Raw genomic sequence first — 16,599 nt, 5'->3', positions numbered from 1 at the left:
TGCTGACATCTCAATCCACACTCTCACAACCACTGCAGGAAAGAGCTTTTCCAAATATTCCCATTAAATTTTCACCTTCTCCACTTAACCATGACCTCTGGCCATCCCACGCAACCTCAGTGGAAAAAGCTGCTCGCATTTACCCTATCTATACCCTCATAATTTTGTATATTTCTAACAAATCCTCAAAGCAATGTGTAATTTCCTTGTTTATGTTTAGAGCCTTTTTTAGATGTATAAGATGATGAGGGGCATTAATCGTGTGGAGAGCCAGAGGTTTTTTTCCCAGGGCTGAAATGGCTAACAACAGGGGACATAGTTTTAAGGAGCTTGGAAATAGATACTGAGGGGATGTCAGGGGTAAGTTTTTCACACAGAGTGGTGGGTGCATGGAATGCACTGCCGGCTATTTGTGTGTGAGTGTTTCAGTTACTGTGGGGCCAGGAACCTATGCAGCTCAGTGGGAACAGGGAATAATACCAATGGAGAGAGTCAAACTGAGCCAGGTCACAGATTGGAGATGGCAGAAATGCCCCATTCTTAGAGAGACAGGAAGAGCATCAGAGAATTTGATGGTCATTCCAGATACCAGCACTGTGCCCAGTTAGAAGGTGATTTCTCTCTCCAACTTGGGTTGAACCTCACTGTAACGGTGTGATGCCAGATCACACCTTGGCAACTCAAGTGATCTCATCTGAAATGTTGTCCTTCACTCATTGATCGATTTTGTAAATCTTTTTACAGATTAAAAATGACAAGGAATTTGTCTACGGGAATCTCGAACACAACACGCCAGTTTTGCTGTCTTTGTCCAGATATTTAAGAAGTGGAGCAATGATTCACTCGATCATCCTTCCTGCTCAGACTGTCGGGAGAGATTCATTTGATCATCTGACTGACTGACGCGCCTGTCATCTTACACAGGGGAGAGGCCATTCACCTGCTCAGACAGTGGGAATGGATTCACTCCATCATCTTAACTGAAGGTACATCAGCAAGTTTACACTGAGACAAGCCCATTCACCTGTTCTATGTGTGAGACGGGATTCAGTCGGTCATCCCACCTGTGGATACACCAGTCTGTTCACACTGAGCAGAGGCTGGTCATCTGCTGAATTTGTGGGGAAGGATTCACGCGGTTATTCGACCTAATGGCTCACCAGCGAGTTCACACCAGGGAGCAGCCGTTCACCTGCTCAGACTGCGGGAAGGGATTCACTCAGTCATCTAACCTGAAGGTACATCAGAGAGTTCACACTGGGGAGAGGCCATTCACCTGCTCGGACTGTGGGAAGGGATTCGCTCGATCATCCCAACTGAAGGTACATCAGCGAATTCACACTGGGGAGAGGCCATTCACCTGCTCAGACTGTGGGAAGGGATTCACACAGTTAGCTAACCTACAAGCACATCAGCGAGTTCACACTGGGGAGAAGCCGTTCACCTGCTCAGACTGTGGGAAGGGATTTGCTCGATCATCTGATCTACAGATACATCAGCGAGTTCACACTGGGGAGAGGCCGTTCACCTGCTCAGACTGTGGGAAGGGATTCACTTCGTCATCTCAACTGAAGGAACATCAGAGAGTTCACACTGGGGAGAGGCCGTTCACCTGCTCAGACTGTGGGAACGGATTCACTTCGTCATCTCAACTGACAGTGCATCAGAGACTTCACACGGGGGAGAGACCGTTCACCTGCTCAGACTGTGGGAAGGGATTCACTCGATCACCTGATCTGCAGATACATCAGCGAGTTCACACTGGGGAGAGGCCATTCACCTGCTCAGTCTGTAGGAAGGGATTTACTCAGTCATCTCATCTGCAGATACATCAGCAAGTTCACACAGGGCAGAGGCCGTTCACCTGCTCAGACTGTGGGAAGGGATTCACACAGTCAGCTCACCTACAAGAACACCAGTCAGTTCACACTGGGGAGTGGCCATTCACCTGCTCAGTCTGTGGGAAGGGATTCACTTCCTCATCTAAACTGAAGGTACATCAGCGAGTTCACACTGGGGAGAGGCCATTCACCTGCTCAGTCTGTGGGAAGGGATTCAATTTATCATCTCATCTGAAGGTACATCAGCGAGTTCACACTGGAGAGAGGCCGTTCACCTGCACAGACTGTGGGAAGGGATTCACTCAGTCATCTGACCTACTGAAACACCAGCGATTTCACACTGGGGAGAGGCCGTTCACCTGCTCAGTCTGTGGGAAGGGATTCACTCGATCATCTGATCTACAGAGACACCAGCAAGTTCACACTGGGGAGAGGCCGTTCACCTGCTCAGACTGTGGGAAGGGATTCACTCAGTCATCCCAATTGAAGGTGCATCGGAGAGTTCACACTGGGGAGAGGCCGTTCACCTGCTCAGACTGTGGGAAGGGATTCACTCAGGCATCTCACCTACGGAGACACCAGTCAGTTCACACTGCATAGCGGCCATTCGCCTGCTCAGTCTGTGGGCAGGGATTCACACAGCTGGCTAGCCTACAAGCACACCAGTCAGTTCACACTGGGGAGAGGCCGTTCACCTGCTCAGTCTGAGAAGGAAGTCACTCAGTTGTCCAACCTACAGAGACACCCGCAAGTTCATATAACCATATAACAATTACAGCATGGAAATAGGCCATCTTGGCCCTTCTAGTCCATGCTGAATGCTTACTCTCACTTAGTCACATCTACCTGCCTCTACCCTCCGTTCCTTTCCTGTCCATATACCGATCGAATTTTTTTTAAATGACAAAATCGAACCCGCCTCTACCACTTCTACTGGAAGCTCGTTCCACACAGCTACCACTCTCTGAGTAAAGAAGTTCCCCCTCGTGTTACCCCTGAACTTTTGCCCCTTAACTCTCAACTAATGTCCAGTTGTTTGAATCTCCCCTACTCTCAAAGGAAAAAGCCTATCCACGTCAAGTCTATCTATCCCCTTCATAATTTTAAATACCTCTATCAAGTCCCCCCTCAACCTTCTACGCTCCAAAGAATAAAGATCGAACTTGTTCAACCTTTCTCTGTAACTCAGGTGCTGAAACCCAGGTAACATTCTAGTAAATCTCCTCTGTATTCTCTCTATTTTGTTGACATCTTTCCTGTAACTCAGTGACCAGAGCTGTACACAATACTCCAAATTTGGCCTTACCAATGCCTTGTACAATTTTAACATTACATCCCAACTCCTATACTCAATGCTCTGATTTATAAAGGTCAGCAAACCAAAAGCTTTCTTCACCACCCTATCCACATGAGATTCCACCTTCAGAGAACTAAGCACCATCATTCCTAAACATGAGGAATTCTGCAGATGCTGGAAATTCAAGCAACACACATCAAAGTTGCTGGTGAACGCAGCAGGCCAGGCAGCATCTCTAGGAAGAAGTACAGTTGACGTTTCATGGGTATGGTGGATTTCTACCACTGTTTCCTCCCCTCAGCAGCCCGAATCATGCGCCCCCTGTTCACCCTGATGTCGGGTAAGGGCAAGGACATTACCTGGGATAAAGAGGCCGCAGCCGCTTTTGTTAAAACCAAAGAACCCTTAGCAAACGCCGCGATGCTAGTGCACCCCAGAATGGGCGTTCCTACTGCCCTCACGGTGGACGCATCCAACACAGCAGTCAGTGGAGTGCTGGAACAACTCATCGAGAGTCGCTGGCAACCCCTGGCATTCTTCAGCAAACACCTACGACTACCCGAACTCAAATACAGTGCTTTCAACCGGGAGCTATTGACACTATACCTGGCAATCCGGCATTTCAGATATTTCTTAGAAGGTAGGCCCTTCACTGCGTTCACAGGCCACAAACCGCTTACCTTTGCGTTCACTAAGGTGTCCGACCCCTGGTCTTCCCACCAGCAGCAACATCTGTCCTACATCTCCGAATATACGATGGACATCCGGCATGTCTCGGGAAAGGACAACGTCATGGCGGACACACTATCCAGACCTACCATACAGGCCCTGTCCCAGGGGGTGGACTATGCAGCGCTGGCAGAGGCACAGCAGGCAGACGCTGAGATCCCCAGTTACAGGACTGCAGTCTCCGGTTTACAGCTCCAAGACCTCCCCGTAGGCCCAGGTGAGAGGACCCTACTGTGTTACGTAGCTACCAGCCAACCCCGCCCCATCGTCCCAGCAGCCTGGCGCCGGCAGGTTTTCGAATCCATTCACAACTTAGCGCACCCCTCCATCAGGACAACCGTCCGGCTGGTCACCAACAGGTTCGTGTGGCATGGACTGCGTAAACAGGTCAGTGAATGGGCCAAAACGTGCATGCAGTGCCAAACGGCCAAGGTGCAGTGGCACACCAAGGCTCCGCCGCAGCGGTTCGAACCCACCTGCCGGAGGTTCGACCACATCCATGTGGATATCGTGGGGCCCCTGCCAGTATCACGAGGAGCGCGGTACCTCCTAACTATGATAGACTGGTGCACCAGATGGCCAGAGGCAGTCTCGCTCAGCAACACCACCTCCGAATCCTGCGCCCGAGCACTGATCGCAACCTGGGTAGCACGCTTTGGGGTACCAGCCCACATTACCTCCGACAGGGGAGCCCAGTTCACCTCCAGCCTGTGGTCGGCTATGGCCAACCTTTTAGGATCGCAGCTACACCACACAAATACCTTCCACCGTCACCTGAAGTCGGCTCTCATGGCCGGCCTGGAGGGGCCTAACTGGGTGGATGAACTTCCCTGGGCCCTGCTCGGAATTCGCTCGGCGCCCAAGGAGGATCTGCACACCTCATCAGCCAAGTTGGTGTACGGCGCACCCCTGGTTGTCCCAGGAGAGTTCATACCAGCCCCAAGGGGGCAAGAGGAAGAACCCACAGCAGTCCTGGTCTGACTACGGGAGCGTCTCAGTAACCTGGCCCCCATCCCCATTTCACAGCACGGACAGAGCCCGACCTGCGCACCCAAAGACCTGCAGAACTGTAAGTTTCTTTTTGTACGATGGGGCGGACTCCGGGCACCGCTACAGCGGCCCTACGAGGGGCCGTTTAAGGTGATCAGGAACAACGGGTCCACGTTCGTGCTGGACATTTGGGGGAGAGAGGAGGTTTTCACGGTGGACCGACTCAAACCGGCCCATGTGGACTTGGCGCAGCTGGTCCAGGCTCAGGCACCGCGGCGCAGGGGCAGACCTCCCAAACAGAGGCCGATCCAGACTGTGGACATTGGGGGAGGTATCGCCGGTTCTGGAGTGGGGGGCGTTATGTGGCGACCCAATTTCTAGCACACATGAACCGGCGCGCGCTGGCAGATAGGCCGGCCCCAAAAAGGGCGCCAGGCCATCTTCAGCAGCAGGGGGGAAATCCCGTGCGCGGAAAGGGTCTGCGATTGTGCATTCCCCACGGCAGTCCCACCCAGGGAGGGCGGGAACAGGAAGGCTTTAAAGCAGGCCGCGAAGTTTGAATAAATCTCTTTTATCACAACTCTAACTCACCGACTACGTGTGGTTATTTTTAGCGCTGTGTGTAGCACACAGCTACAATATAATATTTTCAAGTCTGCGAGCCAATACTTTGGATAAAATTTTAGAATCGAAATTGAGTAAAGAGATTGGTCTATACAAAGAACCTACAGTAAGATTCTTATTCTTTTTGAGAATGAGCGAAATGGAAGCTTCGTAAGAAGACTGCGGTAGTCTTCCTGCCTTAAAGGAATCTGTAAGGGTAGAACATAAGTGTGGTATAAGCAAGGAGGAAAGAGCCTTATTAAACTCTCCAGAGAATCAGCGGGTCCTGGGGATTTCCCAGAATGCAAATCTCAAATAGCCTGAGCAATTTCCTCCTGGGAAATAGGTTGATCCAATTGCCTACGATCATGTAACGAAAGATTTGGGATATTTAATTGATCTAAAAATTATTCATTGCAATATTATCATTAACAGAGTCAGAACTATACAATTTAGAATAAAATTCCCTAAAAGTGGCATTAATTTCAAGGTGGTCAGTTGTCATGTCCCCATTAATTTTATGTATTTCTTTAATTTGCCGATTGGCTGAAAATGGCTTCAATTGATTAGCCAGTAGCTTACCAGTTTTATCTCCGTGAATATAAAGTTGACTGAGAGAAGACGGTGGCGCGACGAAGCGCACAGCGGCCACTCCAGTGATGAATATTGTTATTTGTCAAGTAGGATGCTGTGCACGATCCTGATTTGATGGAGACGGATGTGAGAAGCACGGAGGAACATCTGGTGTAACTTCTGAAATGCCTGTTTCGCTGCCACTGCTACTGTGCGATCCAGAATCTCCGGAGGGGAAGGCCCTGAATCCTTGGCTTTGCCTGTTGCTTGGCGGCCGGGACCAGGGTCAAAGCACTCAGCAGAGATGGTGCTGGATGTCGGAGGGCTGGTCGGAGGCTCGACATTTTCGGATGGACTCAGAGTCGGCTGTGGTCGGGTGCTTCCAGGGTGCTGCATCGGCAAGTTTGCGGCGCTGGAAGTTCATGGCAGGGAGAGTTTCTTCCTTCTACCGTCTGTGTGAAATGATGGGGCTATCGGGACTTTGAGACTTTTTTTTTAACCGTGCCCATGGTCTGCTCTTTATCAAATACAGTATTGTTTTGCAGGGTTGTAACTATGTTATAATTATGTGGTTTTTGTCAGTTTTAGTCTTGGTCTGTCTTGTGTTTCCGTAATATACTGGAGGAACATTGTATCATTTCTTAATGCATGCATTACTAAATGACAAACGAGGACTGAGTGTCCTCATAATCTAATCTTATCTTTTAAAAGTTGGCTTTCAATTGGATACATTAAAAGATCATATTTAGTTTTAGTTTCAGTACGTCTCTTATATGTTTCAGGATCAGGAACTGAAGCATATTTATGGTCCAGTTGCTTTAACTGATTGGCTAATTCATTTCTTTCTTTGTTAGCTTTTTTAATGATGTTTGTGATATAAGAAATAATTTGACCCCAGATGTATGCTTTAAAAGTATCCCATATGATAAGGCTAGACGTCTTTTCCAACATATTTTCTTCAACAATAAAGAGTAATTTGATTCTCCATAAATGTTTAAAAAATCTTCATCGGATAACAGAGTTAAATTAAATTGCCAAAATCTACTCATGGGGATAGGACCAGGAAGCTTTAAAAAATAGAATTACAGGAGAGTGGTCAGAGATAGCAATCTCTTTATATTCAACCGATTGAACTAACAGAATCATTTGACTACCAATAAAAAAAGTCAATCCCAGTATAAGTATGATGGACATGAGAGAAAAAAAAGAATACTCCCTGTCCGTCGGATGAAGAAATCGCCAAGCATCAACTCTACCACATATAGTTAGAAACGATTGGATAAACAAAGCTGATTTATTAAGTGTGGCTGGTTTAATAGATGAGCGATCTAATACTGGATCTAACCAGCAGTTAAAATTTCCTCCCATCACAAGGGAGTACGTACACAAATCTGGCAAAAATGAAAATAGACTTTCAAAAAATCATAGATCATCTACATTGGGGGCATAAACATTAGCAAAAACAATCAATTTACTGTCTGAACTCCGATACAATAACAAATCGACCATTAGGGTCCGAAACAACTTTATGCTGAATAAAGGAAATTGTATTGCCTACAAAAATCGAAACTCCACATGATTTTGCATTAAACGAAGAGTGGAATTGCATATCCTTCCACCGAGTAAAAAAAAACGTAAGCTATCACAGCTGCGTATGTGTGTTTCTTGTAAAAAAAAAAGGTGCTTTTAATTTTTGAATATAAGCAAACACTTTGTTCCTTTTGGTGGGGTGATTCAGCCCTTTCACATTCAAATTAAATAGGTTACTATTTCAAACCATTTTAAATACTAATCAACATGTAACTAAAAATATCTGGCCATGACTTATTAAAACTAGAAAGCAAACCATAAAGTAAGATATTCAAACAAACAATCATATATATTTTTTTCTCTTTTTCAATCTTTATTAGTATCATAATAATAAACATACCACAGTATTGATACAAAATTATTGGGAATACAGCATTGTAATTTTCATAGTTAAATATAAGCCCAGTTGACACATGAGTATTAAATCTCCCTATCATACATGATACAGATGAACAATATAAAACAAAGAAATCTATATAAAAAAATCATGAAAAAGAAAAAAAAAAACAAAAATATATCCCGGAAAAAAACTAACATAAACAATGTTAATCAACTAAACTAAAAAAAGGCATGGGCTGTTTTGTAACATCGTTAAAAAAAGGGAACCATTAGTGTTGTTGACTCCGTTCCTCTCACCATGTATTACAAAGAAATAAAATAAGTTTGGAAAAGGTCAAGTTACATCATATGAAAATGTTTAATAAATGGCCTCCAAGTCTTCTTCGAATTTAATAGAGGGATCATAAACAACACTTCTAATTTTTTTTTTCAAATTTAAACACAACATAGTTTGAGAAAATCAATGAAATGTGGTGGGAGGATTAATCTCTTTCCAATTCAGCAAAATGGATCTTCTAGCCATTAATGTAAGAAATGCAATCATCCGACGAGCTGAAGGGGTTAAATGACTTGATTCTATCATTGGTAACCCAAAAATGGCAGTAATAGAGTGAGGTTGTAGGTCAATATTCTAAACAGTTGAGATAATATCAAAAATATATTTCCAATATTTTTTTCAACGAAGGACATGACCAAAACATTTGAGTTAGAGAAGCTATCTCAGAGTGACATCTATCACAGATAGAATTTATATGAGAATAATAACGAGATAATTTATCCCTAGACATATGAGCCCTATCTACTACTTTAAACTGTATCAACGCATGTTTCGCACATATAGATGAATTAACTAATTGAAGATGTTTTTCCCATTTTACAATTGGTACAATAATCTTAAGTTCCCTTTCCCAATCACTCTGATTTTTATTAGACATATTTTCATAATTATATCATAAATAATTGCTATTATACCATTCTGAAGAGGCTTTAAATCTAATTTTGTTTTTCCAAAATATCCATTGAATATACAAACGTTTGTAAATTCGGGAAGGTAGGAAAAACAGTATTTTAAAAAAATTTCTAACTTGTAAATATCTAAAAAAGTGAGATCTAGGCAAATTATATTTATTAGTTGTTCAAAAGACGTGAAACAATTATCTGAAAATAAATCACAAAATCGTACTCTACTTTTAATTTTCCAAGCCAAATATTCTTAATCTATAGTAGTGGGTTGAAAAAAGAAATTAGATACAATAGGACTTGCTAAAGTAAATTGATTCAACCCAAAAAGAATTCCAAATTGAAACCATATATGTCAAGTATATTTAACTATTGGGTTATCCATTTGTTTATACAATTTAGAAAGAGTAAAGGGAAGCGAAGACCCTAAAATAGAACCCAATGAAAACCCTTGTAAAGAATTACATTCAAGATTCACCCAACGTGGACTTGAAGTTGCGTCCAAGTCTCATAACCAAAAATTTAAATATCAAATGTTAATTGCCCAATAGTAAAATCTAAAATTCAGCAAAGCTAAACCTCACCTCCTTTTTAGATTTCTGTAAACGTCCTTTGCCTAACCTAGGATTTTTGTTCTGCCATATATATGAGGAGATTTTGGAATCAACATTATCAAAAAATAATTTTGGAATGAAAATTGGCACCACTTGAAATACGTATAAAAACTTAGGCAAAATAATCATCTTGATAACATTGATCTGACCGATCAATGATAAAGACATTGGTGACCATTTAGTAAACAAAAGTTTAATCTGATCGATTAAAGGTAGAAAAATTAGCTTTAAATAAATCTTTACGCTTTTTCGTAATTTTAACCCCTAAATATATAAAAGAGTCAGTAACCAATTTAAATGGTAAACATCCATCAATAGAAACCTGCATATTTAAGGGAAATAGTTCATTCTTATTAAGCTTAAATTTGTAACCAGAAAAATTACTAAACTGAGCCAACAAGAATAAAGTAACAGGAATAGATTTTCCAGGATTAGAGATACATAATAACAAATCATCTGCATATAATGATAACTCCTGCATTTCATTTCCATGGGTAATACCAAAAATGTTAGGTGAGTCTGGGATGGCAATTGCTAAAGGTTCAAGGGCAATATCAAATAATAATGAACATCCCTGCCTAGTACCCCGAGATAAACAAAAAAAGGAAGATCTTTGATTGTTACTACAAACAGAAGCTACGGGGGAATGATATATCAATTTAATCCAAGATATAAATATCGGACTAAAATTACATTTCTCAAACACAGTAACTAAATATGGCCATTCAACTCTGTCGAAAGCCTTCTCAGCAGCTAATGAAATAATACATTCCAGAGTGTTAAATGAAGGAGTATAAGCAATATTCATTAACCTCCTAATATTAAGAAAATGAATAATGATTTTGAATAAATCCTGTTTGGTCCACAGAGATAATTTGAGGTAGTACCTTTTCTAACCTAGTCACTAATATTTTAGAAAAAAAATTGGAGTCTACATTCAAAAGCGATATCGGTCTGTATGATGCACAATCAGTAGGATCTTTATTCTTTTTAAGAATTAAAGAAATAGAAGCTTCATAAAATGATTGTGGTAATTTACCTAATCTGATTGCTTCTTTAAATATTCTAGATGACCAAGGAGAGAGAATAGAGGAAAAAAAACTTTAAAAATTCCACTGTAAAACCATCAGGACCAGGTATTTTGCCAGAATTCATTGTTATTTCTTCATCTGTCATCGGAGTTTCTAATGTTGAACATTCTTTGTGTGATAATTTTGGAAAGTTCAATTTCCTTAAAATATCATGCATAGTGTTAGAGTCATGAGGAAAATCAGAATTGTATAAAGAAATATAAAATTCTTCAAAAGTTTTGTTTATCTCGTCATGATCAACTGTCAAAGTGTCATCATGTTTACGAATCTGGATAATTTGACATTTAACTGAAGTAGTTTTCAATTGATTAGCTAATAATTTACCCAATTTATCACTATGAATATAGAACTTATTTCTAGTTTTCATTAATTGATTTTCAATTGAGGATGTTAATAATAAGTTATGTTCCATTTGAAGTTCGACTCTCTGTTTGTAGAGCTCCTTACTAGGAGCAATAGAATATTTCTTATCAATTTCTTTAATTTTATCAACCAACAAAAATGTTTCATTCTTAATATGTTTGTTTAAACCAACAGAAAAAGAAATAATCTGTCCGCAGATATAAGCTTTAAAAGCATCCCAAACTGTGCCTTTGGAAATTTCTTCCGTAATGTTAGTTGGAAAAAAAGAAATCAATCTGTTCCTTCATAAATTTAACAAAGTACAGGTCTTGAAGCAAATTGGAATTAAATCACCATTGCCTATTAGTACAAGTGGTATCCATTAACTTGATAGAAAGTTTCACTGGAGCATGATCTGAAATGGCGATAATGTCATATTTGCAGTCGATTACAGATGGAATTAGACGAGTCAATAAAAAAGTAATCAATTTGAGAATAAGAATGATAAACATGTGAGAAGAATGAAAACTCTTTGTCCTTAGGGCGCAGGAATCTCAAACAATTATATATTCAACCCAACACAGCTCCCAGAGAGAAATAGGCCCTACGCCCTCCCCCATCCAAAGCGAGAAAGCTGACCAATAGACAGTCAGTGAGCTAAGAACTAAGTACCGGCCCCAAAAAAATCCTGTTGACAGAAAAAACTCCAGTCTTGCAAGGTCATTATGTCCCTATCAATACACAACATAAAAAGCAAAAGAACTCAGTATTCGAAAATATGAAAAGGTCACTTTAAACAAATCCAAAAAAGCTGTATTAAAATAAAGCCTCAAAAAGGGATAAAATAAAGTAGTATCAAAAAAAACAAAAGACAATATATGAACAGCCAAATGTAAGCTTAATGAAACCTTATTTTAAATTCATATTAACAGAAGAAAAAACTTGATCAAATAAGAAGTATAACAGTTTTAGACTTCATCCTTCAGAAAATCTTTTGCATCTTCAACTGACTTTATTCTTTTTCACAATCCGTTCTTCAAAACAATACTCAGATGAGCGGGGAACCGAAGGGATGGTTTATATCCTTCATTATAAAATTCCAACATAACTTCTTTATATTTCATGCAATCAGTCAAAATTTCAGGTGAATAGTCTTCCACAAATCTAACCATGTAACTTTGGAAATCAATCATTCCTTGTCGCCGGGTATGGCAAATTAAAAGGCCCTTAATATGAAACTCCTGAAAGGTTAGTCCGACCGATCTGGGTTTCGCCGCTGAGGACAACGGCTTCAAAGTCGGAGAGCGAAAAGCTCGATTGAGCTTCGGCTCAGAAGTGAATAAAGCTGGGAAAATCTGCTTCAGAAAGTTTGCAAAGACTTCGAACGGTCAGCGCCTTCAACTGATTCTTCAAGACCCAGGATTTGCAAGTTATTTCTCCTGTTCCTGTTTTCGAGACTGATGATCCTTTTCAGCATTTTATCACTGGATAAAGATAACTCTTTGCAGAGTTTAATTGTATCTTCAATGTCCTCTTCAAGTGTCATTAGCTTCACAGTATTCTCCTGAATTTGGTTCTCATGCTCAAATAAAGTTTGTTGAATTGTATCCAATTTGCTGTTAAGCCATTGAAACTCCTCAGAGAATTCCTATTTCTGCGATTTAAGGAAGTCACTGATTGAATCCAAAGTGACTGGGGATTCATCTTCTGTTTCTCTTTCTTTTGCAAATGCTCTGGTTCTTTTCCCAGCCATAGTAAAGCAGTATTGAAGTATTATAATAAGGTTTCAAAAAAAAAGACTGGTAGAGACAATTAAGTAAACAGGGTAGGAGCAATCGAAAAGCGGCCAACAGGGCTCTGACTGCTTCTTATATCTAACATATGCTTCCTTCTTCCGCTTGACGAGTTGCCTCACATGTTTCGTCAGCCACGGTTCCCTTTTCCTACCATTTTTTCCTTACCTCAGTGGGACAAACCTATCCTGAACCCAGCACAAGTAGTCCCTAAACTTCCTCCACATTACTCCTGTGCTTGCACCTTTGAACACCTGTTTCCAATTTACTCTCGCTAGTTCCTGCCTCATCCATTCATAGTTAGCCCTTCCCCAGTTAAGCACTTTCCCATTTTGTCTGTTTTTATCCTTTTCCATAGCTATGCTGAAGCTAAGGGAGTTGTGGTCACTCTCACCAAAATGCTCCCCCACCAAGATGTCTGCCACCTGACCAGGTTCATTACCCAGAACTAGATCCAGAATGGCCTGTCCTCTCATCGGCCAGTCCACATACTGTGTCAGGAATCCTTCTTGAATACACCTGACAAATTCAGCCCCATCTATCCCCCTTGCAGTCAAGAGGTGCCAGTCAATATGAGGGAAGTTGAAATCACCCATAACTACAACCCTGTATTTCCTGCACCATTCAAAAATCTGCCTGCTTATCTGTTCCTCGGTGTCCCGAGGGCTATTTGGGGGCCTATAGACCACTCCCGGCACAGTGATTGATCCCTTCCTATTTCTGACTTCCACCCACACCGACTCAGTGGACACTCCCTCTGCAGCGTCCTCCCTTTCTATTGCCATGATACTATCCCTGACCAGTAATGCTACTCCCCCCTTTTCTACCTCCCATCCTAATCCTTGTAAAACACCTAAACCCCAGTACCTGCATCAGCCAATCCTGCCCTTCCTCCAGCCAAGTTTCAGTAATGGCCACAACGTCATAGTTCCACGTACTGATCCATTCTCTAAGTTCATCCCCTTTATTCCTAATACTCCTAGCGTTGGAATAGACACATTTCAACCCCTTGAACTGGCTACATGTGTGTTTTGTCCCTGCCTGTCCTTCCTCAGCAACTCAGAACACACAGCATCATGCCCTTGTCCTTCTACCCTCATCTCTGCACTCACATTCTGATTCCCACCCCCCTGACAATCTAGTTTAAACCCTCCCCAACAGCTCCAACAAACCTGCCCACCAAGGTATTGGTCCCTTTCCAGTTCAGGTGCAGCCCGTCCTTGTTGTACAGGTCAGACCTTCCCCAGAGAAGATCCCAATGCTCCAGAAATCTGAACCCCTGCCCCCAGCACCAACTCTTCAGCCACACATTCAACTGCCACGACTTCCTGTTCCCACCCTCTCTGTCTCGCGGCACAGGAAGCAATCCCGAGATTACCACCCTTGAGGTCCTGCTTTTTCACTTTTTTTCCCTAACTCCCTATATTCCTTCTTCAGGACCTGATCCCTACTCCTATCTATGTCATTGGTCCCCACGTGGACCAGGACATCTGGCTGCTCACCCTCTCTCCTGAGAATACCGAGAACTCCATCCGAGATATCGCGGACCCTGGCACCAGGGAGGCAACAGACTGGGATTCTATATCTTTCCCACAAAACCTCTTAACTGTCCCCTTAACTATCGAATCCCCTATCACTACTGCTCTCCTCTTTTCACTCCTTCCTTTCTGAGCTGAGGGTCCAGTCTCGGTGCCAGAGACGTGACCACTACAATTTGTCCCTGGTAGGTGTAGGTCGTCCCCACCAACAGTATCCAAAACAGTATACTTATTGTTGATGGGAACGGCCACAGGGGTGCTCTGCTCTTTCTGTCTATTCCCCTTCCCTCTCCTGACAGTCACCCAGCTACCTGTCTCCTGACTTTTAGGGGTGACTGTCTCCCTGAAACTCTGATCTATTACTGCCTCTGCCCCCCGAATGATCCGATTTGACAGGAGCTGCAGCTGGATGTACCTCTTGCAGGTGTAGATATCGGAGACAATTGTCCTGTCCCTGACTTCCCACATCCTACAATTGGAGCACTGGACTGCCCTATCTACTGCCTCCATTACTAACTCCTAAGTTAATTAATTAAATAAACTTTCCCGGCCTTACCTTACTGGGAGCAAGCTCATCCTCTGCCTCTGCTCGCTGAAATCTCTCGAGCCAAAGCCTCAAAGCTCCACTCCTTCACTGGCCGCTCTCCACTCCAGTCCACGTTAAACTCCAGTCCCAATAAAGGTGAATATGCAGCAGAAGAACCTCCTCCCATGCTCAGTGACCAGGGTGCAGAACTGGGTGTGGTGAGCATCAGCAATAATTGTAGAGTTCAGCACCGACAGTCACTCTCAAAATTGCATTCAGCAACGGTGATGGACAAATATCCAGCATGCAGCTCGTTGAAACTTTCTCCCCAGTGCAGAAATCGTGCTTGACTAATCTTCTGGAATTTTTTGAGGATGTAAGTATGAAAATGGACGAGGGAGAGCCAGTGGATATAGTGTACCTGGAGCTTCAGAAAGCCTTTGATGAAGTCCCACATAGGAGATTAGTGGGCAAAATTAGGGCACATGGTATTGGGGGCAGAGTACTGACATGGATTGAAAATTGGCTGGCTGATAGAAAACAAAGAGTAGCGATTAACGGGTCCCTTTCGGAATGGCAGGCGGTGACCAGTGGGGTTCCACAACGTTCAGAGCTGGGACCGCAGCTGTTTACAATGTATATTAATGATTTAGATGAACGGATTAAAAGTAACATTAGCAAATTTGCCGATGACACAAAGCTGGGTGGCAGTGTGAAATGTGAGGAGGATGTTATGAGAATGCAGGGTGACTTTGACAGGCTGGGTGAGTGGGCGGATGCATGGCAGATGCAGTTTAATATGGACAAATGTGAGGTTATCCACTTTTGTGGTGAGAACAGGAAGGCAGATTATTATCTAAATGGAATCAATTTAAGAAAAAGGGAAGTACAACGAAATCCAGGTGTTCTTGTACATCAGTCACTGAAAGCAAGCATGCAAGTACAGCAGGCTGTGAAGAAAGCTAATGGCATGCTGGCCTTCATAACAAGGGGAATTGAGTATAGGAGCAAAGAAGTCCTTCTGCAGCTGTACAGGGTACTGGTGAGACCACACCTGGAGTACTGTGTGCAATTTTTGTCTCCAAATTTGAGGAAGGACATTCTTGCTATTGAAGGAGTGCAGCGCAAGTTCGCAAGGTTAATTCCCGGGATGGCGGGACTGTCATATGTCGAAAGATTGGAGCGACTGGGCTTGTATACACTGGAATTTAGAAGGCTGAGAGGGGATCTTATTGAAACATATAAGATTATTAAGGGATTGGACACACTGGAGGCAGGAAGCATGTTCCCGCTGATGGGTGAGTCCAGAACCAGAGGCCACAGTTTAAGAATAAGGGGTAAGCCATTTAGAACGGGAACGGAGTTGAGGAAACATTTTTTCACCCAGAGAGTGGTGGATATATGGAATGCACTGCACCAGAAGGCTGTGGAGGCCAAGTCTCTGGATGCTTTCAAGAAAGAGATGGATAGAGCTCTTAAAGATAGCGGAGTCAAAGATTATGGGGATAAGGCAGGAACGGGGTACTGATTGTGGATGATCAGCCATGATCACAGTGAATGGCAGTGCTGGCTCGAAGAGCCAAATGGCCTATTCCTGCACCTATTGTCTATTGTGAACCCAGTAATGTGTCACAACTGTAACATGCTGTGAGGTTTCAGTGTTAATGTAATGGCCTCTCTGTAATGTATCACTGCTGAGGTTACTGTTTCTCTGTAGCAGCAATGTTTACGTTACGACTAGAGACAACAGGGTTTTGAAGTGCAGGGCTATCC

General features: G+C 42.9%; 1 pseudogene; it reads left to right on the top strand.

Moving 5' to 3' along the window:
• The window catches only part of LOC140208449 (uncharacterized), a 29,979-nt pseudogene extending 19,307 nt beyond the window's left edge, over positions 1-10,672 (top strand).
• The last annotated feature ends 5,927 nt before the right edge of the window (positions 10,673-16,599 follow it).

The sequence above is a fragment of the Mobula birostris genome, chromosome 13 (genome assembly GCF_030028105.1).
Source record: "Mobula birostris isolate sMobBir1 chromosome 13, sMobBir1.hap1, whole genome shotgun sequence".
In the NCBI taxonomy this organism is placed as follows: domain Eukaryota; kingdom Metazoa; phylum Chordata; class Chondrichthyes; order Myliobatiformes; family Myliobatidae; genus Mobula; species Mobula birostris.
The sequence above is the reverse complement of the archived record's forward strand: the minus strand, read 5'-3'. Positions and strand labels throughout refer to the sequence as shown.